The 24,214-nt window shown below is 44.0% G+C and overlaps 1 long non-coding RNA gene across 1 annotated transcript; it reads right to left on the bottom strand.

Annotated features, from left to right (window-relative positions):
• Nucleotides 1–297: 297 nt before the first annotated feature.
• Nucleotides 298–23,352, bottom strand: LOC149127877 (uncharacterized). Its single transcript, XR_016230046.1, has 2 exons — nt 23,238–23,352; nt 298–784 (listed from the first exon to the last, which is right to left on the bottom strand). It is a non-coding gene; the product is annotated as an uncharacterized LOC149127877 (long non-coding RNA).
• Between the last annotated feature and the right edge of the window lie 862 nt (nt 23,353–24,214).

Here is a 24,214-nt window from a genome sequence, read left to right on the forward strand (position 1 = left end):
AAAGATCTTTGTCTCTCTCTCTCTCCCTCTCTCTCTCTCTCTCTCTCTCACTCTCCCCCCCAGTCTCCCCCCACCCCATGTCTTCCTCCCTCATTGTTATGCTGCCTTTCAAATAAATGAAAATAAATAAATAAGTAGTCTTTAAAAATAAAGCCAATTTTAAGACACAAACTTTTTTTAAACTCTTTTTATTTTTTTTTAGGAATACAAATTTCATAAGTACAACTTTAGGAATAAAGTGATTCTTCCCACCATACCTGCCTTCCTTCCCACACTCCTTCCCCTCCTCTTCATCTCTCTTTCCTTCCCCGTCTCATTCTCCATTAAGATGTATTTTCAATTAACTTTATACACAGAAGACCAACTCTATACTTAGTAAAGATTTCAACAATTTGCATACACACACACACACACACCAAAAAAAAAAACCTGTTTGAGAACTAGTTTTACAGTTACTCTCATAGTACAACTCATTGAGGACAGAGGTCCTGCATGGGGAGTTCATGCACAGTGACTCTTGCTGTTAAATTAATGATTAACCCTCTTATGTATGACATCAGTGACCACCCGAAGCTCTTGACATGAGCTGCCTATGCTATAGAAGCCCTTTGAATCCACAAGCTCTGTCAGTATTTAGACAAGGCCATGAGCAAACTGTAAGTTCTCTCTTCCTTTTAGAGAAAAGTACATTCTTCTTTGATGGCCACTTCTTTCTGCTGGGATCTCACTCACAGAGATCTTCCATATAGGACATTTTTTGCCACAGTGTCTTGGCTTTCCAGGCCTGAAATGTTAAGACACAAAATTTAACAGTTAGCCATCTCTATTAGGGGAGGGAGGAAGCTGGCATAAGGAAATATCAGACAGTTCATGCTATGTGTGCTATGTATAGTGTTTCAATTCTCAAAATCTTTTGTGTATTTTTGAATGTTTACACTGCTAAAGAAATATTGGAGAGTAGGAAGATAGAAGTATTTTCATGTATTTTTTGTTAGTACATTTATAGTTGAAATCAATTTGGGAAGCAACTCTTCTATTTCAATTGAAACTTAAAATATGGGCACCATTTTATCCAAGAAATTCACATGTGGGAATTCACCAGAAAAATTTGTTTTTCTGTGTTTGCTTATATCAATACATGAATTCAAAGATGGGAATACAGTAATATTTATTATAGTAATATTAGAAACTGCAAGAAAATGGAAATTACCTAACCACCCATCAATAAAGAAGAGGTTAACTAAATTATAATGCATTGTTTCTATGGAACACCTTGCAATTGTTAAAAAGATATTTTATATACTTGCAGACTACTATATAGAAAGAAACTAAAAGATGAAATTCAAATAAATATAAACCATATTTCCTGTTTATCTTGGTGTTAATGAGCGGAGGGGAAGGGAGAGACATTTTAGCTTTTTGTCTTATACAATTCTTTGTACAGTTTGTACAACAAAGATTATGTTCTTATATTAATTGGATGATTTTTAAAATGTTCCTTTATTTGAAAAGAATGCATTCAGTGACATATCAATTACAGTTAGAAAAATGTTGCCTGCTTCTCAAGTTGATTTATATTTAAAGTTATTCAAGTTCCTTCATTTTCTCTTCTCAAGCCATAATCTTTAAATTGGTTAGACACCAAATTACACAGAGTTTATCAAGACCCTGTGGTTCCACTGGAAGGATTCTTGAAGGTGTTAGTGTTTTACGTCCATATTTTGCTGCATTACGTGACTTCTGATGGTTTATTCAGGTTCAGCACCATGGGTCACCTAGAAATTCTAGACAGAGAGCTATCTGGTCATCACTTCGAGTTTCCGTGTGGCCTCCATGTGCCATGGTGATATAGTTGGTTGGCATGGAAGGAGGTGAGATTTCTTCCTACCCTGTTGTACTAATAATTCTAAAGAATATGAGGTAGTTCTCCAGCCATTTCTAAAATGTCTCTGGAATCTTTCTCCTCCTCTCCAGCACTGTGTGAGCTTTCAGCATCTCCTACCTCTTATCATGTCTCCTGTTACCCACATTGCAGCAGGAATCATCTTCAGCAGGAATCCTGTTCACCAATCATTTCAAGGAGCAGCTTCCCTTCCCTACATTAAAACCAAAGTATCCCACGTAGAGAGATGTTTGAAACCTCTTTTGCCTGTCTCATTACGCAATACTCATTACCACTCTCTCCCATTGTCACTTTCAGAACCAAATATCTTCCTGTGTTTCAAACAGGCCTTCCTCTCAGTTTTTATACATATTCGTTTCTTGTCCATTTCCAGCATGATAAGATAAAATACATTTAGAGGGCAGGCAATCAGTGCAGCCTTAAGATGTTCCTTGGGACACTTGAGTACCATTCTTGGGAGTTGCTGGTTTAGTCTCCACTTCACTTCTGATCCAGATTCCTAGTTATGTGCACCCTGGGAGGCTGCAAGTTATGGCTCATCTAGGTGATCCCTACCAACCATGTGAGAGACAGGGGCTGAGTTGTGGTTCCTGGCCATCTTGGCCCAGCCCAGGGCTGGATATTGTGGGTATTTGGGGAGTGAACCAGTAGATGGAAGATCTCTGCATTTGTGTGCATGTGTCTGCTTGTCTGTCTCTGTCTCTCTCTCTACCTTTTTTCCTTTCAAATAAATAAAATATATTTTTATTTATAAAAATACACTTAGGTTTTGGATAAATCATAAGTGAATTCAAACAGCAGTTCTGTGAATTACTAGCTATGTGATCTTTCACCGATCACTTAACATAATCAATCTCTAATTTGTTCAACTATAAAATGAAAATAAAAATGCTTAGATATCTGGGAAAACAAAATCAATTAATCCATATAAGTCCGTTATGAAGATGGTTAGCTTAATAGTAATCTATATTTGTTTAATCATTTCACACCATCAATGATTCAAAGTATTTTCATTATCAGCATATACCTGTGTGTTACTCCAAGCAATTCAATCTCTCCATCAGCCATGTAGGATAGCAATGAATTACGTCATTGAGCTTTCCAAAACCATGGCTTCTGTCAGCATTGTGCTTGTGTCTATTCCCTCATGGTGTTCCAGGAGAACATGAGCAAGCATTTAGAAGATTAACGTCTAGTGAACGTCTCCCCCAGTGCTCACCACTGCCTCCCCCCAGCTTCCATTTCCTACGATTTTAGCTCTGGACATTCTGTCTCAAGCTTTTGTTCATTCTAACATAGCTGCAGAAGTTGTAAAATAAGGGCTTTGTGTTTTGTTTTAAAAGATCTATTTCTTTATTTGAAAGGCAGAGGGATAGAGGGAGAGACAGTGAGAGAAGAGTGAGAAGCCTTCCATCCAATGGTTCACTCCCCAGATGGCCAATATGGCTGGGACAGGTGGAAACCAGGTTCCTGAAACTCCATCTGGATCTCCCACGTGAGTGGCAGTGGTCCAAGGACTTGGGCCACATTCCCCTGCTTCTGCAGGCACATTTGTAGGGAGCTGGATCAGAAGTAGAGTAGCCAGGACTTGAATGGACACTCCCATATGGGATGTTGGCATTGCAAGGGCTGGCTTAGCCTGCTGTATCACACCAGCAGCCCCCAAATGAAGTTTATGTTGTAGCATTACGAATGTCCACCTTACAGAAAAGGAACATTCTTTCTCATAAAATTTTACTTGAGTACCTTGTATCTTGGTGAGTAGACATTTTAAAATGAACACACTAATTCCCCAAATACCAAGTTGTCCACTTTATACTGTTCTCACTCCCAGCTTTTATCCAGTCTGCAAATAATTGCTGGCCCTGGGAACACAGTAATTGACGAGACAACCTTGGTACTGACCTCGCCATGTTCATAGGTCAGCATTGGAGAAACATTGAACAAGTGACTACAGCAAAGCATGGTTGATGTTAAAAAGAAAGGGGGGGGGGGTCCCAGGTCAATTGGAGCACAGAGCCAAGGACCCACCAAAAAACAGATTTGGGATTTAAGCCCCACAGCCATTTCCCCAGAAACACCTCTAGAAAACCTGTTTACTGCCGCTAAGCTCTTCCAAATCCTGAAAAAGAAAAGATGATTTTAAAAAATCCTTTAATCTCTTGAAACATCATCTCAACCATCTAATCTTCCCTGGGGCTCCTGGTAATTGCTGCACATTTTCTCCCTCAATTGTCAACAAAAAAATCCTTTTGTGGGACATCACTCTCCTATTGTTAGACCAGAATTTTTTTTTTTTTTTTTTTTTTTAACAAATCAGACAAAGCAAAAGCCTGCTACAGTGCTGATACTGGAGAGGGAACATTCTGCCTTGTTCAAGTTGTTGTCAGTAGAGCGACAAATCCACACAATGGAGCAGGCTGCCTTGGGAGGTTTGAGAACCACTAAGCTAGGAGCAGAAGCTGAAGAGCATTGTTGAGGGACACCGGGGATGGGGGATGTAGGCAGAGAGTGGGAAATCGAGAGAATGGGTGATCTCTAACAGCCATGATCTCACACATTCAGAAGGGTTGAGAAATTACACTTATAGAACATCACTCAGAGGCACAGATAAACCTGGGAGTCCAAGGAAGTTAAAAATTAATTTCCTTTTCATTTTAGGGGAAATGGGGAGACTATTAAGGACAAGGCAGTATCTGGGTTATACTATGCAGTGTGAAAAGACTTTCCAGCAGTCAGGATTGCAAGAACAGGACACTTAAGGTGTTGAGAACGTCAGAGATCCTCAGTGAAGTCAACATAGGACAAGACAGAGCATGTGTAGACCTTCCATTGCACCTGGAGCAGAGGCTGATGAGGGGTCTTGATTGACATAAGTATAAGAAGAGAATTTTCATTGTCAAGCCACCCAAGCAAAGGACAAACCTCTGTGATTCTAAAATTCAGTGTTCCTTTATAAGAATCTGACTCACATTTTACCATGATTCTGTACAGAAAAAAATGTGTGGGATAGTGCTGTGGCATAGTGGATTAAGCTGCCGCGTTAGTCCCATATGGGCCAACATCCCATATGGGCACCAGGTCTATTCCTGGCTGCTCCACTTCCAATCCAGCTCCCTGCTAATGGCCTGGGAAAGCAGTGGAATATGGCCCACAGTGGAAGATGGGGGACCTGGATGAAGCTCTTGGCTCTTGGCTTTGGTCTGGCCCAGACCCAGCTGTTGCAGCCATTTAGGGAATGAACCAGCTGATGGAAGACTTCTCATTCTCTGACTCTGCCTCTGTTTCTCTGTAACTCTGCCTTTCAATTAAATAAATAAATATTTTAAGATATATTTGGTCTGGAATTAGAAATATGTTCTATGTTTAAATACCTTCTTTTTGGGATCAAGGACTTCAAACCTATGCAGACTTCCATTTGGGACACATGAACAGGTGAACCCCTATCATGGATGTTCCTGTGTGTTTTCATTCAGTACTGGAGAAGACCTGATGCAGGATATTGACCATAGGCCCTCTAGCAGCCTCGATGGAATAAGAGCCAAAATGGCTTACGACCAGAAGGGACAGGTGTCCCTCATCTGAACCTGTCTGTCTATAAAATTTTTGGCATCATTCCAGATGGAGTGCTGAGCGCAACAGAATATCACCCATTTCTAATCTCATTCTTTTCTCAGAAGCAGAAACCAACTAGCACCTGTCTGCTCTTATGGGTTCCTTACTAAAAACATCAGCAGGTCTTCCAGAAAAAAAAAAAGAAATGGGGTATATTTCCTGCTTTATCTAAGATCAGCAGTTTATGTTAACCAACTTCAAGCCAATATGACAAAAGGAGATCTCTGAGCATTTAAGGATAACTGTAATTCATTAAATTCACCCCAAGATATTTGTTGAAGCGTTAATCCACACACTGGATACCCTGCTACAAAAGCAAACAGCTGAGATGTTTCTGTCCTCATGGGATTTGTATTCCAGTGGGGAAATATGAACCATGAGTGAAACAGGTCCATAAAGAGTAAATCAGATGGCGATCCATGCTTGGGAGAAGTAGACAGCGAAGACACACAAGGAGCACAGAGGTGAGAAGCCGAGGAAGCGGCCCCTGTGATTTCCATTCCATGCAGGGCTTTCGGGCCAGACCTCACTGATTAAATGAAACCTGATCAGAAAACTGAAAGAACCAAGCAATGAATCCAAATTATCTGTGGGGGTGGAGGGCTTACTGGCAGCAGAGGCAGCATGAACTAATACCCTGAGTTGGGAGTATGCTTAGCATTTTCAAATGATAGAAAGGAGATTAGTTTAATCAGAATTGAATGCCAAAGGGGAAAGAGTTGAAGAGACACAATGGTAGAAGTTACAGGTAAACCAGCTCAAGGAGGCCCCAATGGACCATCATACAGATTTGGCTTTTATTTTGAGAGCCACAAACACCACAGAGGAGGGGCATGGTTCCCCCTGCATTATAAAGGGATCTTTGACTATGGATTTGAGTAGGTTTGACCATTGGGAAGGGCAGAAATAGGGTCACCAGGAGAGAAGTCATTGTATCCGTTCTAATGAAAGGTGATGGCTCGAAGCATCAAGCAAGAAGGAAATGCAAATATTAGCTAGATTTTTTACACTCATGTATATTGATTTCAAGAATTGTTTTAGATTGTGTGTAATTTATGATACAAGCGGGGAGTCAATGATGGATCTGTCTTAAGGATGGAGTTGTCCTTAACTGAGTAAAGGAGCAACTTCAGAGAAGGGAGGATCACCAACTATGATTTGAGGAATGTCAAATATGAGGAGTCTAAAGATGTAGAGATACAGAGACATGAGGAAAGAGACGTTCAAAGTTTCTGGAAAAGAGATGGGCACTTGGCTCAGCATTTAAGCTGCTGGTTAAGATGCTCACATCTTTCATAGGAGTACCTTGGTTCAAGCCCAAGCTCCCCTCTCAATTCCAACTGCCATTGCATACCCAGGCAGACAGCAGATGATGCTTCAAGTAATTACGTTCCTGCCAGTCATGTGGGGGATCTGGAGTTAGTTCTTGGTTCCCAGCTTCAACTTGGCCCTCCCTGTTATTATGGGCATTTGGGGGAATGAACCAGCAGATAAAAGCTCTTTCTCTCTCTCTCTCTCTCCTCTCTCCACCTTACCCCCTACTCTTTTTTTTTCCTCTCAAACTAATTAATTAAAGTGGGAGCAAGAGTCCATGGACAGAGATGTAATGCTGAACATCAGTAAAGGGTTGGGGCTTGAAACTCTGGGGACAGTTAAATCAAGGGAACCAGTGTAGAAAAAGAAGCGTGCTATGAAGGAAAGGAAGAACCCAGCAAACTGAAGGAGCTCCAATCCATCATTATAGCTGTTTTGCTTTAGGGATATGTTTTTGTGTTCGGTTTTGTGTGCTGTATGATGGTGTGGACCGCCCTCTCACACAGACACTATCGATGCTGCTTACTGCTGGTTGATTCATGCATTCACTACAGATCCCTTAACACCTACAATGTGCCATGATTTTTATTCCTCTGCCAAAGCATTTATCTGGCAAAACCCAAAGTGCATTTTCTCTAGGACTTTTGGAGAAGGAAGAAATAGTGGACACAGGCGCAGGCTCCATTTTATGAGACTTGAGTCCCATCACAGCTCACCTTGTGCACGATCTTAGCATGCGATGGTTAATGTGTCAGCAAAAAATGACCATGCATCAGCAGGTGAAGCACAAAAGTCAGGGAGCCGGGTACAGACGGGTTAGTGAAGACTGCTCTGGGAGAAACAAGACCCTGCCACACTGTTCCTTCAGCAACCTGCTGGTTTTCTTTAGACGCTGGAAATGTTAATTCAAGGAATTGCTTCTATTCATTAACGTAATTATAAATTCATGACTGTAATTTTAAAGTCATCTTTTGTTCCACCCTGTGCTCCAGTGACATCTTGGTGCTATTGATTGTAAATGTCAAATTAAATTCTGGGCATATTTTCAGTGTGTTGGGATCAATACCTGGCTCTAAGAGTTCCTCTGATAGAACAGGGAAAGTTATTCTTCACCCTGTGACTCTTGGCTCCTTCCCCCTGCCTGAACATTTCAATTAGAAATTCACTTCCTGTTTATAAGGAGGTATGACCTTGCTTTGTAAACTAAGAAGATATGTAAGATCATGAATCATATGCATATGAATTTAACCTCAAACACAACCAATATAAGGAAATCCAAATACACAAAAGCTGGTTAAATTGATGCAACAGTGTTAAATATTTATTTAAAAATAAAAGTATCAGATTTTCAAAGTAATTTAATAGAGGATTCCTTCAGTTATTTAAAAACAGGCCGGCACACGGCTTACTAGGCTAATGCTAATCCTCCACCTCTGGCGCAGGTACTCTGGGTTCTAGTACCGGGTGGGTGCTGGTTCTGTCCCGGTTGCTCCTCTTCCAGTCCAGCTCTCTGCTGTGGCCTGGGAGGGCAGTGGAAGATGGCCCAAGTCCTTGGGCCCTGCACCCGCATGGGAGACCAAGAGAAGTACCTGGCTCCTGGCTTCGGATTGGTGCAGCATGCCGGCCGTAGTGGCCATTTTGGGGATGAACCAATGGAAGGAAGACCTTTCTCTCTGTCTCTCTCTCTCTCTCTCTCTGACACTGTCTAACTCTGCCTGTCAAAATAATTAATTAAAAAAAAACATTTTAAATATTTACTTTTTTTGACAGGTAGAGTTATAGACAGTGAGACAGAGACACAGAACCATTGGGTCACCCCCCAAATAGCCGCTACGGCTGGCGAGCTGCGCCGATCTGAAGCCAGCAGCCAGGTGCTTCCTCCTGGTCTCCCTTGTGGGTGCAGGAGCCCAAGCACTTGGGCCATCCTCCACTGCCCTCCCGGGCCACAACAGAGAGCTGGACTGGAAGAAGAGCAGTTGGTACTAGAACCGGCACCCACATGGGATGCCGGCGCCGCAGGTAGAGGGATAACCTAGTGAGCCACGGCACTGGCCCCAATATTGACTTTTTAAAAGCTCAGATTTGCATACAGAAAAGTCTTTTATTAATTAATTAATTTGCAAGTCAGAGTTAGAGCGAGAGCAAAAGCAAGAGAGAGAGAGAGAGAGAGAGTCTTCCATCTGTTCGTTCACTCCACAAATTCCCACAATGGCTGGAGTTGTGCTAATCCAAAGTCAGGAGTCAAAAGCTTCTTCCAGGTCTCCACATGGCTTCAGGGGCCCAAGTACTTGAGCTATCTTCTGTTTTCCCAGGCCATAGCAGAGAGCTGGATTGGAAGTGGCGCAACAGGGACGTGAACTTTAGCCCATATGGAATGCTGACACCAAAGGCAGCAGCTTTACCCTCTACACAGCAGTGCCAGCTCCAAGAAAAGTCTTTTCTATTAATCAAGGCAAAGAAACTTAGGAAATTGTGGCCAGCGTTATGGCATAGCACATAAAACCACCTGCTGCAAGGCCGTTTTGTGCCCTGGCTGCCCCTTCTGATCCAACTCCCTGCTAATGGCCTGGAGAAAGCAACAGAAGATAATTCAAGTGCCTGGGGCCCTGCTGCTCATGCAGGAGACCTGAAAGAAGCTCCTGGCTCCCGGCTTCAGCCTGGCCCAACCCCAGCCACTGCAGCCATCTGGAGAGTGAACGAGTGGATGGAAGATTCTCTCTCTCTCTCTCCCTCTCTCTCTCTCTCTAACTCTGACTTTTTTTTTTAAGATTTATTTATTTATTTGAAAGTCAGAGTTACACACAGAGAGATGAGAGGCAGAGAGAGAGAGAGAAAGAGAGAAAGAGAGAGAGGTCTTCCCTCCACTGGTTCACTCCCCAGTTGGCTGCAACGGCCAGAACTGCACCGATCCAGAGCCAGGAGCCAGGAGCTTCCTCCCAGTCTCCCATGCGGGTGCAGGGGCCCAAGGACTTGGGCCATCTTCTACTGCTTTCCCAGGCCATAGCAGAGAGCTGGATTGTAAGTAGAGCAGCCGGGTCTCGAACTGGCACCCATATGGGATGCCGGCGCTTCAGACCAGGGCGTTAACCCACTGTGCCACAGTGCTGGCCCCATAACTCTGACTTTCAAATCTATAAATATATATTTTTAAAAAAAATGAAATTTAGGAAAAATTTATTTATTTGAAACATCGCTTTCATATTCTAGTCATTTATGCACTTACTAAGCGGCTCATGTATCCATTCAGTATTATTGAGACTCTTCCACCATACACCAGACGTGGTGTCAGCTACACGCAGCCACAAAAACCTGCAGAATGAATACTGTCTGCCCTGGGTCTTCACACTGTGTGCTGAAGGGTGTCAGGTACAAACCCTTCATCTTCTTCCTCTGTAATAATCCTGCATTTCTCATTGAGATAACTGAGTGAATTTGGAGGAGAGAACCAAAGAGGTGCCACGCTCTTTGTTCCAGGTTGGTATGGGCAACAAACAGAAGTAGCAAGCGCGGACTTGGGAGGTGGAAGAGCACAGAGGACTCACGCCAGGTCTTCTTCTATAAAACAGGTCTCGTGTTGCAGTGTTTAGTGGCTGTAGAGTTGGAGCTATTTTCAAATATATTTTATATTCTAGTAGTAAAGTGCGCTATTTCCTTTGCAACTCCAAGTGCCTAACATGGTGTCTGCCCTCACCCTCATCCCTTGTTTTTATTTATTTTTTAAAGATTTATTTATTTGAGGGGCCGGTGCCATGGCACAGTAGGTTAATCCTCCACCTGCGGCCCCAGCATTCCATATGTGTGCCAGTTCTAGTCCCGGCTGCTCCACTTCCAGTCCAGCTCTCTGCTATGGCCTGGGAAAGCAGTAGAAGATGGCCCAAGTCCTTGAGCTTCTGCACCCACGTGGGAGACCAGAAAGAAGTGCCTGACTCCTGGCTTCGGATCGGCGCAGCTCCAGCTATTGCGGCCATTTGGAGAGTGAACCAATGGAAGGAAGACCTTTCTCTCTGTCTCTCCCTCTCACTGTCTGCAGCTCTACTTCTCGAATAAAATAAAATAAAATCTTTAAAAAAGATTTATTTATTTGAAATAAATAGTTAGAGTTAGAGAGGCAGAGGCAGAGAGAGCGAGAGAGAGAGGTCTTCCATCCGCTAGTTCCCTCCCCAGATGACTGCAACAGCAGGAACTGAACGAATCCAAAGCCAGGATCCAGGAGCTTCCTCTGGGTCTCCCTTGCAGGTGCACGGGCCCAAAGATTTGGGCCACCTTGCACTGCTTTCCTAGGCTCATTGGCAGGGAGCTGGATTGGAAGTGGAGCAGCCAGGACTCAAATTGTAGCTTTACCTGCTATGCCATAGCGCTGGCCCCTAAATCCGTGTTGATTAATGCACACTAGCCAACAGAATGATTCATTGATTGCTGAATATTTCTGTTTCCCCACTGAGAAGCATCAAAGCATATCCTGAGTTTCAGCAGTGCTGACGTGAGACAGACTTGTGAAACAGGACACAGGGCAACACAGACAGTCAGCTCAGTGCCCGTATTGGTCCATGTTGGCACCATGAGAGATACTCATATCTACTAGGACGTGGCAGAGGGACACACAACAACCCCAGGGGCTTATGCCCCTGAGAAAACGGCACAGCTGAGGATGAGAATGGCTGGCTGGCACTTCTTGAGAAAATTCCTTTATCTCCTCTCCCTATCCACCATAATCTTCCCCCTGCCCTTTTTGGGTTTTGAGTTTGCTTCCCAGGATGAGTCAGTGGACATGGGACATACACTTGAGCTTATGCTTATTAAAGTCAATATGGAGGGAAGGGAATACGTGGATTCTAATGGAACTGGAAGATAAGTTTTACTGCAAAAATACACACTTTTTTTTCATAGCACGCATTTCACATGAACTTTCTGAATATGGCTCATAAAGTCAGGATCTTGGCACATGCCTGTGTGTGTTTGTGCACATGCATGTAGATAAATAAGTAAAATACAGAGCAGATATTGTGCCAGGTAAGTAAGTCTCAGAGAGAAAAATGAAGCAAAGACTTCAGAGAGAAAGAGTGCTAGACAGAGAGGAGCTGTAATTTTAAGCAGTGTGAATGAACAAGGGCTTTTAGAGGGTGGAGAAGGGCACAGGGGAAACAGGGCAGGAAGACCAACATGCTGGCAGTGAGGACGCCAGGAGCAGTGCACTTGGAGTGACACGGGGCCTGACCTTGCCCTAAAGGGCACTTCAAAGAGCTTCAGCTTCAACTCTGAGAAGGACAGGCATTTGCAGGAGGGGCACTGAATGATAAGACACGGGAACTAATTGAGTTTGCTGGTTAAAGAACTGAGTCTCAGGGGAGTTGAGACATTCCCAAAGATTGAACCTGGGACTGAGAGCAAAGTTCTAATTTACCTCCTGACGTGAACGAACAAGGCACAGTCAGCTCACTGTGCCTGAATTCACCCCAGCCTGGAAGTAGGTAAACAAGGCTCCTGCAACCAAGATCCTTAAGTATGGAAGTGCCAACACTATGCTGGAGCCCTTCTGAAAGAACCACACTCTGGTGTGAAGAAAACAGCCAAAAAGCTCTGCTTTGCCTGCATTGAGTTTAATCACACTACAGCGCACCTCTCAAACTGGCAATCTAGCCACTAACAGCATCTTACTTTCCTGCTCCTTTCTATATTATAGAAAGGGCAAGTGATTTCCCAGTACTTAAGGCCCACGATTTCAAATAGTGGTAACTATAGTTCCTAACGCCCAGAGAGGAAGGCATTTCTAAAACGGCTATCACGAATACATATTCATTTAGTTATTGAGAATGTAAAAGCAATGCCTTCCTTCCACCTGTGGGGAACATCATTTTTTCCAGCTGCAATTCATTCATAAAAGAGCAATATTTGTGCCAAGAACTCAAGTGAAACAAATGTCCTTCTTGATGGGAAATGTCCATACTAATTCAAAGCTGTAAAGTAAGAATTTTAAATCCACCTTTCTCTGATTTGGCATTTGCAACTTCTACATAATTTAGCTCATGTTGTGCTACATGAAAGGGCTCCGTGGATAGCACTCCATGGTGAAATACCAGCTGATGCTCTGAAATTTCCGCTGTACCTTTCAAAGGTGTTTATTTCTAGAATGTGCTGTTAGGCATCCTATCATCATTCTTTCTTTGAAATGTCACCCTTGTTCTGCCAAAGGCTCCTGTCTTTGCAAATGTCTGACAGGAAATTGTCAGCACAAGCTATCCAAGGAGATGCCTCTTGTCGCTAAGTGGAGAAGATGGTGATTTTTGGACAGCCCAGATCAGCTAAACAAATGCTAGGTGAGTTCACCGGCTCTTTTGAAAGGCACGGAGATAATGCCAGAGGGTTGAGCAATTTCTTAAGTCCCACTGCCCTCCTGTAATGCTCTCAGCACTACCTCTATAGAGTGACTTCAGATAAGCTCTGGAGAGAATCTGATGACTCCAACTTCCCGATAGCTCCTCAAGTCTTTTCTCAAGTATAATTTCTCTACAAACACTCAGGCAAAGTAAGAAAGAGACACCCCCCCTCATGTGTAGGCGGTTCAGAACACAAAGAGACTTGTGTTTTTAACACAGGAAACAATCACTTGAAATTCGTTTTGTAATCCTTGATGTCAAGGACCTAGGTTGTCAAATCCAACTGTGAAGATGGAAACACTCAGAATCCCCACTGTGTTCTCAGGACCTGTCTTCTCATTATCACTGTGGGAGTCCATGCTCCCAGCCGCCAGGGGCTCCTGACCGCATGGGATCACAGTCCTGGAAGCACCTGGACTGTTGGGCTGACCTTGCTGTTCTAGTCATCTGACACTCATGCTGAGTGGTTGTACTATGTCCCACATAGAGTGCTGAAAAGGAACACAAGTCACTTTTTCAAAAAGTGGATCTTGGCATTAATAAGAAAATGATGCTTGAAAAGGAACACAAGCCTGTGCCTTCCTGTGATAGGCAAAATTCCAAGGTGGCCATCAAGATGCATCCACTTGTACCCTTGTGTGTGTGCCTCATAGAATTCTCTCCCCTTGAATGTGGGCAGATCATATGAATGTGACAGGGTATGACTTCTGTGTTTGCATCACCTGAAAGAGCAAAATGGATCTTTGGAACGAGATTAAATTTACTCCATAGCTGACCTTAAATTAAAAAAAAAAGGAAGCTCAGCCAGGTGGGCATGAGGTAACCACATGAACCCTGTAACTTTGTGCCTGTAAATCATGAATAGGGGAGATCAGAGATCAGAAGCAGCAGAGAAATTCTGCTGACCTTGAAGTGAAAACTGCGGTATTATAGAAGGTCATGTGATAGGAAACAGGTGCTGTAGGAAACTGGAACCACACCCTTGGAGAAACCAGGTGGAATATGCCTCACAATTATCTTACAATGGACATAGAAGTAGGAGCCCGTGCTCACCATACTTGTCTGTTCCCCATTTGTTGTGGTGTTTCCCCAAGGAAATTGCTCCTTTAATGCCAGAGAGATCCCTTGAGCAGAGGAGATGAGCAGCCAGATTCTCCAGCTGGGAAGCCATCACGGGCTGGGAGCTGTTCACTCAGCGGGCAGCAACCTCAGGTGAGCAGAGGGGAAGAGACGCAGATCGTCAGCTATAAGATCTGCTACAGGTGGTGACACAGGTGGGTTACACCTGTTACCCTCCTGGGATCTCATCCAAGCCCTGCTCCTGAGACACCATGAGACTCTGGCACCACTTCTCAATTTATTTGAGCATCAATGTTTTAACTCTGATTCTGCAGTCTTCATTCTTATATGTATTTTAGAAGCAAGCATTTAATAAGCTGATATATGGGGTGGGCAACTCTAATCAGGGGTTCACCTGAACAACCAAAAGCTATATGTACTTTAAAAAACTGAAAACAGAGTGATGGGCAAGAATGAGTTAATTTGCAAGGCTACTACAGAAAGAATAAGGTGATCCTTTAAATTTTTGCTTTATTTAGATATTTATTTTTATCTAGGGATAAAAATTTCTGATACAGTACCCAACTTGAAAGTGGTATTTTGTTTTTTGGACACAATTCAAGAAATTGTGTAAAACTCTTGTAAGGAGAGATGATGCCATTCCTGAATCTTATCAGAGAAATATGACTGGGATTTTTCAAGAAAATGGAGTGAAAGAGAGCGAGACTTCCCATGGTCCCATATTTTCATGGATTGGATAGGTTATTAGAATCATAATTAGCAACAGCTCTGCACACAAAGTTGATGGAGTCTCTGTAACATAAAATGACTAAATGTCTAATAGCAGAGAATTGCTGCCTGTATCCATATCAGCCTGGGTATAACAATGAGGTCAATTTGGAGAAGTCATGATGGGAAAATGAACCACCAAATGTCATGGTTGGAAGATGCACAAAAATGACAGACATCCACTCAGGAGGTGGCACAAAAGAGACCTGTCCTCACCATCACCTTGTTGGATGATGGAAGAAGGCCAGAAAGTAACACTGGAAGGCACTTGCCATTTGCATTTCCGTTTTTAAAGTTGCATACAACGCAGTTTATCTGTGTTTGAAATTCTGACTTTATGACTCATTATTATCTTTTAAAGTGTCAAATTAGAAAACCTCTTTCAACTATGTTAAAAAGAACGTGGACGCCGGCGCTGCACCTCACTAGACTAATCCTCCACCTTGTGGCGCTGGCACACCAGGTTCTAGTCCTGGTCAGGGCGCCGGATTCTGTCCTGGTTGCCCTTCTTCCAGGCCAGCTCTCTGCTGTGGCCCGGGAGTGCAGTGGAGGATGGCCCAAGTACTTGGGGCCCTGCACCCCATGGGAGACCAGGAGAAGCACCTGGCTCCTGCCATCGGATCAGCACGGTGCACCGGCCGCAGCGTGCTGGCCGCGGCGGCCGTTGGAGGGTGAACCAACAGCAAAGGAAGACCTTCTGTCTCTCTCTCTCACTGTCCACTCTGCCTGTCAAAAAAAAAAAAAAAAAAAAACATGGAAAATTTGGATCCAAACTGGCATGATAGTCAGGATTCCAGTGCCCCAAAGTCACGGGCCAGGTCAACATTGCCCTCCAGGACTTGCTAGAATGCTGATGGCCTGTGTGAGTGGGCACTTGTCCCATGAAGTCACTGTGTAACGTAAGCAAGTCTTATCCAGATCCAAAAGCGAGAGTGCATTCAGCCCTCATGTGCTTCCGGGGTATCCCTAACAGACTGGGCACTCCTTCTCCTATCCCTGAGGTTACCCTGCCACATCTTCCAGACCTCCAAATGTCAGATCTCCACTGTTCTCTGTCTTCCACTCCAAGTGGGAGATTTTAGTCACTTCAATGGTGAGACCAACTCTCAGGCTAGTTCCCTGACCCACCAGTTAAAATTAATCTTCCCAGTTGTCCACGACCTTCTACTGTTAGGATTTATTTCCTATCACTTTTTGCCATCTTATGTATTGCAGGCTAACTTGTTGGTCTATTGTTCAGTCATCGCTGTCCACCATGGGGGTTAAGTTTCACAAGTGCAGAAAGACTGCTTTATTTCCACCTGCGGGACACTTATCTAATAGACGTTTAGTAAGCATTGATTGAAGGAATGAATGGATATGTAAAAATTACAAAAATTATGTATTGGGAAACCTGTTCAAATTCAGAATCTTTGCCAACTCACTCATGATTTCTTTGTTATAGTATTTCTTTAATAGTGGTAGTACATTTTCTATCAGCTAGACATAAAAGGGACTAATATTGTCAAATTTCTCTTGGTTTGATATACTGTCTCCTGTTAAGTAAGAATATTCATATCTAAATTTACAATATCTCCTTTAAGAATTCATATTCCATATTCCATATCTTTTCCCAATTTATAGTTATCAAATGAACAAAATTCGGAGATGAAGCATTTTGCCAGGAGAGTTGGGGTGAGCCCCCATCCCATTTTGAAGTGCCTGAGTTTGAGTATCTCCTCCACTTCTGATCCTGCTGCCTGTTCATGTACACACTGGGAACCAGCAGACGATGGCTCAATTACTTGGGTCCCTGCCCCCTGCGTGGGAGACCTGGATGGAGTTCTTGGCTCCTGCTCTAGGCCTTGCCCAGCCCTAGCTGTAATGTCCATTTGGGGAGTGAATCAGCAGAGAACCAGTAGATGGAAGATTCCCACCGCCCCCTTTTATATATTAAAAAAAATAGTTTTACGAAGGCAGCAAGGTAGAGGCGAGGATTCCTGATTTTCTTTCTGGCAGTTTCACTTGGCCGACCCCAAGGGCACGTGCACACTTGAGCTTCAATCACCCTTTCTACTGCAGCTGACATTTCTCATTACTTCCATACTCTCGCAGCCACTACCACTTCAATTTTATGCATTTTTAATTAACTGTCTGTTCTTTGTTTCATTTACTTTCTTATTTGTTTTCTACTGGAGTCCCAAAAAGACTCACTCAAAGGGAAATTTTTTAAAGCTAACAAACAGATCATTTTAACACAAATGGACTCTCTCTCATAAATAATTGGTACAGCTTGGTGCATCCAAGTCATCCTAATTGCTATCAGGAGTTCCAGATTTTATTCATATTCTCAGTATAGTCAAAAGAAACTTATGTTACTTGTCATTTTTAATGGATGTATCTTTCATGGATATATTTTAATAAGCATATTTTTTATTTTAATAAAGTTTTATTTCAAGAATGAGATTTTTCTTAGGTATTTATAAGATTACAAATCTAGGAGCTGGCGCTGTGGCACAGTGAGTTAAGCTGCTGCCTGCAATGCTGGCAAATCATAAGGGTGTTGATTCGAGTTCTGGCTGCTCTACTTCCAATCCAGCCCCCTGTTAACGCGCCCAGGAAAGCAGCAGAAGATGGTTCAAGTGCTTGGGTCCCTGCACCCACACGGATCCCAGATGGAGTTCCAGGCTGTTGGTTTTGGCCTGGTCCAGCCTTGGCTGTGGTGGCCATTTGGGGAGCGGATGGAGGATCTCTCTCCCTCCTTCCCTCTCTCTCTCTCTCTCTCTCTCTACCCCCTGTCTGTAACTCATTCAAATAAATTTTTAAAGAGGAAAAAGATTATAAATCTATCATTGCTATAACAAGGAAGATATCTAAAAATGTAAAAAGAAAACAAATGATCTCTCTGATCCTTTTGATTTTCAACACTGCTCCTAAACCAATGACCCACTTGTTAAAGTATTTTTGTTTTCCCGAGTCATGGATCCTAAACAGGACATTAATCAGCTGTGTGCAATGGCCTCTTTTCTGGAATGTGAGAAAGTGTGACTCTTCAATGCATAGCAGAATGCTGATATTCATTCTCATGTTTAGTAAATAGTACTGGGTATTTGAAGTGTGGTCAACATTATGATGAAAAGTTGGAAATACCAGTAGTATTTTCTTACTAAGGAAAGATAGCCTTCTCTCTGTAGGGGCGGGGGACTTGGAGAGCAGCATCATCGTGCTGGGGAATGGGGGAAAAAAGTAGTCCCAGGAAGGCCATTCCAGGCAAAAGAAAGGAACATGGGCAGAGCAAATGGTTGGACTGAAATGCCGCTGTGATGCCAGAGCACAGGATGGAAGAGAAACCCTCACCTGGGATTGAAAGCAAAGCCTGCATTTCTCTATATAAGCAAGACTGTTTTTTTTTTTTAAGATTTATTTATTTATCCGAAAGTCAGACTTACACAGAGAGAGGAGAGGCAAAGAGAGGTCTTCCATCCGAAGGTTCAGTCCCCAAATGGCTGCAGTGGCCAGAGCTCCGCCAATGCGAAGCCAGGAGCCAGGAGCTTCCTCTAGGTCTCCCTTGCAGGTGCAGGGGCCCAAGGACTTGGGCCATCTTCTACTGCTTTCCCAGGCCATAGCAGAGAGCTGGATCAGAAGTGGAGCAGCCGGGTCCTGAACTGGCGCCCATGTGGGATGCCGGCACTTCAGGCCAGGGCGCTAACCCACTGAGCCACAGCGCTGGCCCAACCAAGACTATTTGTTTTTCTTTGTTTTGTTTTAAAGATTTATTTATTTATTTGAAAGTCAGAGCTACACATAGAGAGAAGGAGAGGCAGAGAGAGAGAGAGAGAGGTCGTCCATCTCCCCAATTGGCCACAATGACTAGAGCTGCGCCAATCCAAAGCCAGGAGCCAGGAGCTTCTTTCAGGTCTCCCATGTGAGTGCAGGGCCCCAAAAACTTGGGCCACCTTCTACTGCTTTCCCAGGCCACAGCAAAGAGCTGGATTGGAAGTAGAGTAGCTGGGTCTGGAACCGGCGCCCATATGGGATGCCAGGACTGCAGGAGGCAGCTTTACCACTAAGCCACAGCGCCAGCCCCAAGCAAGACTATTTGAATTCAAGTCCTAAGCCATGGAAGGCTTCTCAAGACACTTTTGACCTCAACCTTCACCCAGCTCCTCTGAAATGATGGAAAAACCTCAGGGTTGCTATGCTAATGTGGCATTTCCCATTAAGTATAAATAATATTGTCACTGACATGGAGGAGTAGAATCATACCAGGACCTAACCATGAAATAGGCATTGCTCTGTTATATATGGCTGAAAATGAATCATTTTCTTATTACCCTCCACAGTTGCCATTAAACATGTAATGGGAGAAAAAGAGGCATGGAATTTTTTTTTTGTTTGTTTCTCTGCCGTCAACACTTCCCTACATATGCAGAGCAAAACAGAAGAGTCAATTTATATCTATAGTTGTCCTTTCTATCTGTTCAAAAGAAGTGATTGTTTCTAAAATCTGACATGTGTTCCTACATACACGAAATAAGAATGTGCTTTTCCTATTATGTATGAACCCAAAGTTAATTCCCTGGGTCAGTATGGAAAGCAAAGTTAAATATTACAAGGGACCTTCACTGTGAATGGAATCAGAAGTGAGTACAACACAAACATATTCAGGGGAAGCAGTTTAATGCAAACAAACACTAGCGCAGTTTCCTCCTAATGGAATAAAATTAGATTGCTGAGTGGATTGCTTTTGGATTATTTGGATTAAGTGTTGCACTCTTGGAAGTTTGGCAACTCCGTTGCATTGCAACTACTTGGAAACCACGAATTTCCTCTACTATGGGCTTTGCAGCTTCTCTCAGGTGCCTTGGGCATTTTCCTACTGTGCATTTGTTTCTAAGAATCATAGTGGTCAAAAATGGGTCACTGAGAAGAAGAACAAAAGTTCAGGTCAGGGTTGTGGTTGATTTGGAATGCCTTAACAAGCAGTGGCATCGTGGCAACCTGGGAACACACACCGAGCTCCACCACTGAGCAGCACGAAGACTCGCTTTTGCTCACAAAGGGTCTGAGTGTTCTGTAGGCTGTGTAACCACACTAAACAGTCCTTTCAATAGTTAACTCAAGACCTTATTTTGTTCTAGTTTTTCCAGCCCACGAGACCTGGAGAAATAACCTTTATTTACCATGTTGTTAGCTTCATGCTGAGTTGAAAGTCACTTCTCAGGAGGAAATACTCCTTAAATTTCACCTGGGTCTTATTAATAAAATTTCCTATTTACAGAAACTCAGGCACCTAAATAAGGAACCATGATGCATACACAATAAGAGATGAAAAGGAGGAGGCCAGGAAGATAACAGTGACAGAAACCCATCAGGAAAACAAAAATAAAATAAAATTCAAAAAATGAGTGACCATTGACTCCCCTGGGTCAACCAGCTAGTGTTCCTGGAAACTCAATTACACCATGACGTTGAAGGAATCAAGGCTCACCTGTCAAACTCATGGACATTCAGGGTGCAAAATCCCAATTTAATTGGTCTGATTTAAGCTGGAAGTGCTACTGTACTCTTCTGAGTCTTTCCGGAATGACTTTGGGACAGAAAACAGTCTCTTCTCTGAACAGGGCAAGTGCCTTAGTGCATTTTCAATTGCTATTACAGAATGTCCGAGACTGGAAAACTTACAGAGGAAAAAGAAAGTTATTTGCTTCATGATTCTGGCTGGGAAGTCCAAGGGCATAGCAGCCGTGTCTGGTGAAGTCCCGCATGCCCCCAAGTCATAACATCGAGGAGGGTGAAAGGGCACACGCAAGCTGGCGAGAGAGAAGGAAGGCATGCGGGGGTAGGCTCACTTTATAATAACACTGCCCCTCCGTTGAGTCACCCAGTCCCTTAAGAATGATATTAATCCACTCGAGGGCACCACCCCTGTGACTCACACACTTCCGGGAGTCAAACTTCCAATGCATGAATTCAGCAAGACAGACACCCAAACCATAGCAGCTGGTGCTTCAGGAAATGATATTCCGTGGAAGTAGATGGTGCCTTCCATTGTCATTTCTCTCATTAGCTAGCAAGGAGGCACAGGGTCCCCTGGCTTTTTTTAAAAAGATTTGCTTATTTATTTGAAAGTCAGAGTCACAGAGAGACAGAGGCACAGAGAAAAGAGAGAGAGAGAGAGAGAGAGAGGTGTCTTCCATCTGCTGGTTCATTTCCCAGGTGGTCTCAACAGCTGGAGCTGTGCCAAGCTGAAGCCAGGAGCCAGGAGCTTCTTCCAGGTTTCTGGCCTGGGTGGCAGGGGCCCAAGGACTTGGGCCATCTTCTACTGCTTTCCCAAGCCATAGTAGAGAGCTGGATTGGAAGTGCAGCAGCCGGGACTGGCACCCAATATCTGTTATGCCACAGCATCGGCCCCTTGGTTTCTTTTTTAAGATTTATTTTATTTATTTGACAGGCAGAATGACAGAGAGGGGTGAAGGAGGGGGGAGAGAGAGAGAGAGTGGAAGAGAGAGAAAGAGTTCTTCCATCTAATGGTTCACTCCCCAAATGGCCACAACAGCTGGGGCTGGCCCAGCCTGGAGTTGGTCCAGCCTGGAGCTCCATGTGTGTCTCCCACATAGGTGGCAGGGGCCCAAGGACTTGAGCCACCTTCTTCTGCCTCTCAGGCGCATTAGCATGGTGCTAGAGCTGAAGTGGAGCAGCCAGGGTTTGAACTTCCATTCTGATATGGGATGCCTGTGTCGCAGGCAGTCGCTTTACACACTGCACTGCACCATGAGACTGCTACGCTCCCCCTCAACATAGCTTTTTTTTTTTTTTTTTAATAAAGGGCCCAGGTGCATCTGGCCAACACAGTCCTAGGAATGGAGCTGATTGGATTACAAATTCAGAACCTCCAAGACCAACTTTGTCTTCTGCATCCTTTCTTCAGGCCTGCGTTCTCTCTGCAGGTATTTGTGAAGGTCTGTGAAGGATACAGCTATTTAGCCTCATGGTTGAGATGCCTGTGCCCTGCATTGGAGCTCTCCACCAGCAAGACCTTGAGAGGCTCAAGTAGTTGGGTTCCTGCCACCCACGTGGGAAACCTCGATGGTATCCCCAGCTCCTGGCTCCAGGCCCAGCTCAACCCCAGATATTGCAGGCATCTGGGGAGTGAACCAGGAAATGGATGCTCAATCCTTCTCTCTCTCTCTCTCTCTCTCTATCTCTCTTCTCTCTGTCTGCCTTTAAACTAAACACATTTTTTATTAGAAAATCGAATTGAAAGATAATGTGCATTTTCCATGAAATTTTTCAAGTACCTTTTTTTTTAAAGATTTATTTAATTGAAAGCCAGAATTACACAGAGAGAGAAGGACAGGCAGAGAGAGGGAGAGAGAGAGAGGGAGAGAGGTCTTCCATCCGCTGGTTCACTCCCCATTGGCTGTACCAGCCAGAGCTGCGCTGATCCAAAGCAAGGAGCCAGAAGCTTCTTTCAGATCTCCCACGTGGGTACAGGGCCCCAAAAACTTGAGCCATCTTCTACTACTTTCCCAGGCCATAGCAGAGAGCTGGATTGGAAGTGGAGCAGCCGGGCCTCAAACCGGCGCCCATATGGGATGCCAGCACTGCAGGTGGCAGCTTTACGCGCTATGCCACAGCACTGGCCCCTGAAGTACCTTTATATGTGAATTTGATTAATAAATTTGAGGGAATCTATTCACTTTTAATGTGAATCTATAAAAAATGGTGGCACATTGGCAATTTTGGTAGACACATTCTGGATGGTTACCTTAATCCAAATATGGACTTTTCGGAGCTGGTGCTGTGGTCAGCGGATTAATGCCCTGGCCTGAGGCGCCGGCACCCCATATGGGTGCCAATTTGAGACCTGGCTGCTCCACTTCTGATCCAGCTCTCTGCTATGGCCTGGGAAAGCAGTGGAAGATGGCCCAGGTCCTTGGGCCTCTGCACCCGCGTGGGAGACCTGGAGGAAGCTCCTGGCTCCTGGCTTTGGATCAGCGCAGCTCCGACCATTGCAGCCAATTGGGGAGTGAACCAGCGGATGGAAGACCTCTCTCTCTCTCTCTCTCTCTCTGCCTCTCCTCTCTCTGTGTAACTCTGACTTTCAAATCAATAAATAAATCTTTAAAAATGTACTTTTCAGCAATCAGATTGAAAGGAGAGATATCTGGAGTAAGTGTGGGCTTTGTTTTCTCATTTACCTCTGCTCACCAGAACGAGGAGCTGCAAGCCTCTGTGGAAGGTTCATAACTGTGCCAGTCAAAACAGCAGCTCAAGGTAAGGCTTTACAGCAGGGAATGGCAGAATGATTCTACAAAGGGACACAGAGTAAATATTTTAGGCTCTGCAGGCCATATGGTCTCTGTTGGGACAATTCAACTCTGCTGTTGTAGTGGGAATGCAGCCACAGATGATCTGTAATAAATGAGGTGGTTATGGTCCAAATAAAACTCTGTTTTCCAGAAATAGGAAGTGAACCAGACTTAGCACACAGGCTACCCTTTGCCAATTCCTTCCTTCTTTCCTTCCTTCCTTCCTTCCTTCCTTCCTTCCTTCCTTCCTTCCTTCCTCCCTCCCTCCCTCCCTCTCTCTTTCCTTTCTTCCCTCTTATTTATTTTTATCTATTTGAGAGCCAGAGTTACAGAAAGAAGGAGACAAACACACACACACACACACACACACACACACACACAGAGAGAGAGAGAGAGAGAGAGAGAGAGAGATCTACTTGCTGTTTCACTCCTCAGCTGTCTGCAATGGCCAGGACTGAGCCAGACTGAAGCCAGGAGCCAGGAGCTTCATCTGAGTCACCCAAGTGTCCAAACACTTGAGCATCGTCTACTGCTTTTCCAAGCCTTTAGTAGGAGGCTGGATTGGAAGTGGAACAGGCAGGGCACAAGCCAATGGCCATATGGAGTGCCAGCATTGCAAATGGCGGCTTTAACTGCTATGCCACAACACCAGCACCCCCATCTTTAAACTAATGAATGGAAGGTACTTCTTATCTACCTGCCCCAAGTGACAGAGTCAACATCCAGACACATGGGAGAAGAGAAAAATAAATGTTACTGAAAGTGGAGGTCCAGGGCCTGGCATCATGGTTCAGCTGCCACCTGCAGGTTCAGCTGCCACCTGCAATCCATTATACTATACCAAAGCACCAATTTGAGTTCCAGCT

This window comes from Oryctolagus cuniculus, chromosome 2, assembly GCF_051225735.1.
Source record: "Oryctolagus cuniculus isolate XC-2025 breed Fujian yellow rabbit chromosome 2, ASM5122573v1, whole genome shotgun sequence".
NCBI classification, from domain to species: Eukaryota; Metazoa; Chordata; class Mammalia; order Lagomorpha; family Leporidae; genus Oryctolagus; species Oryctolagus cuniculus.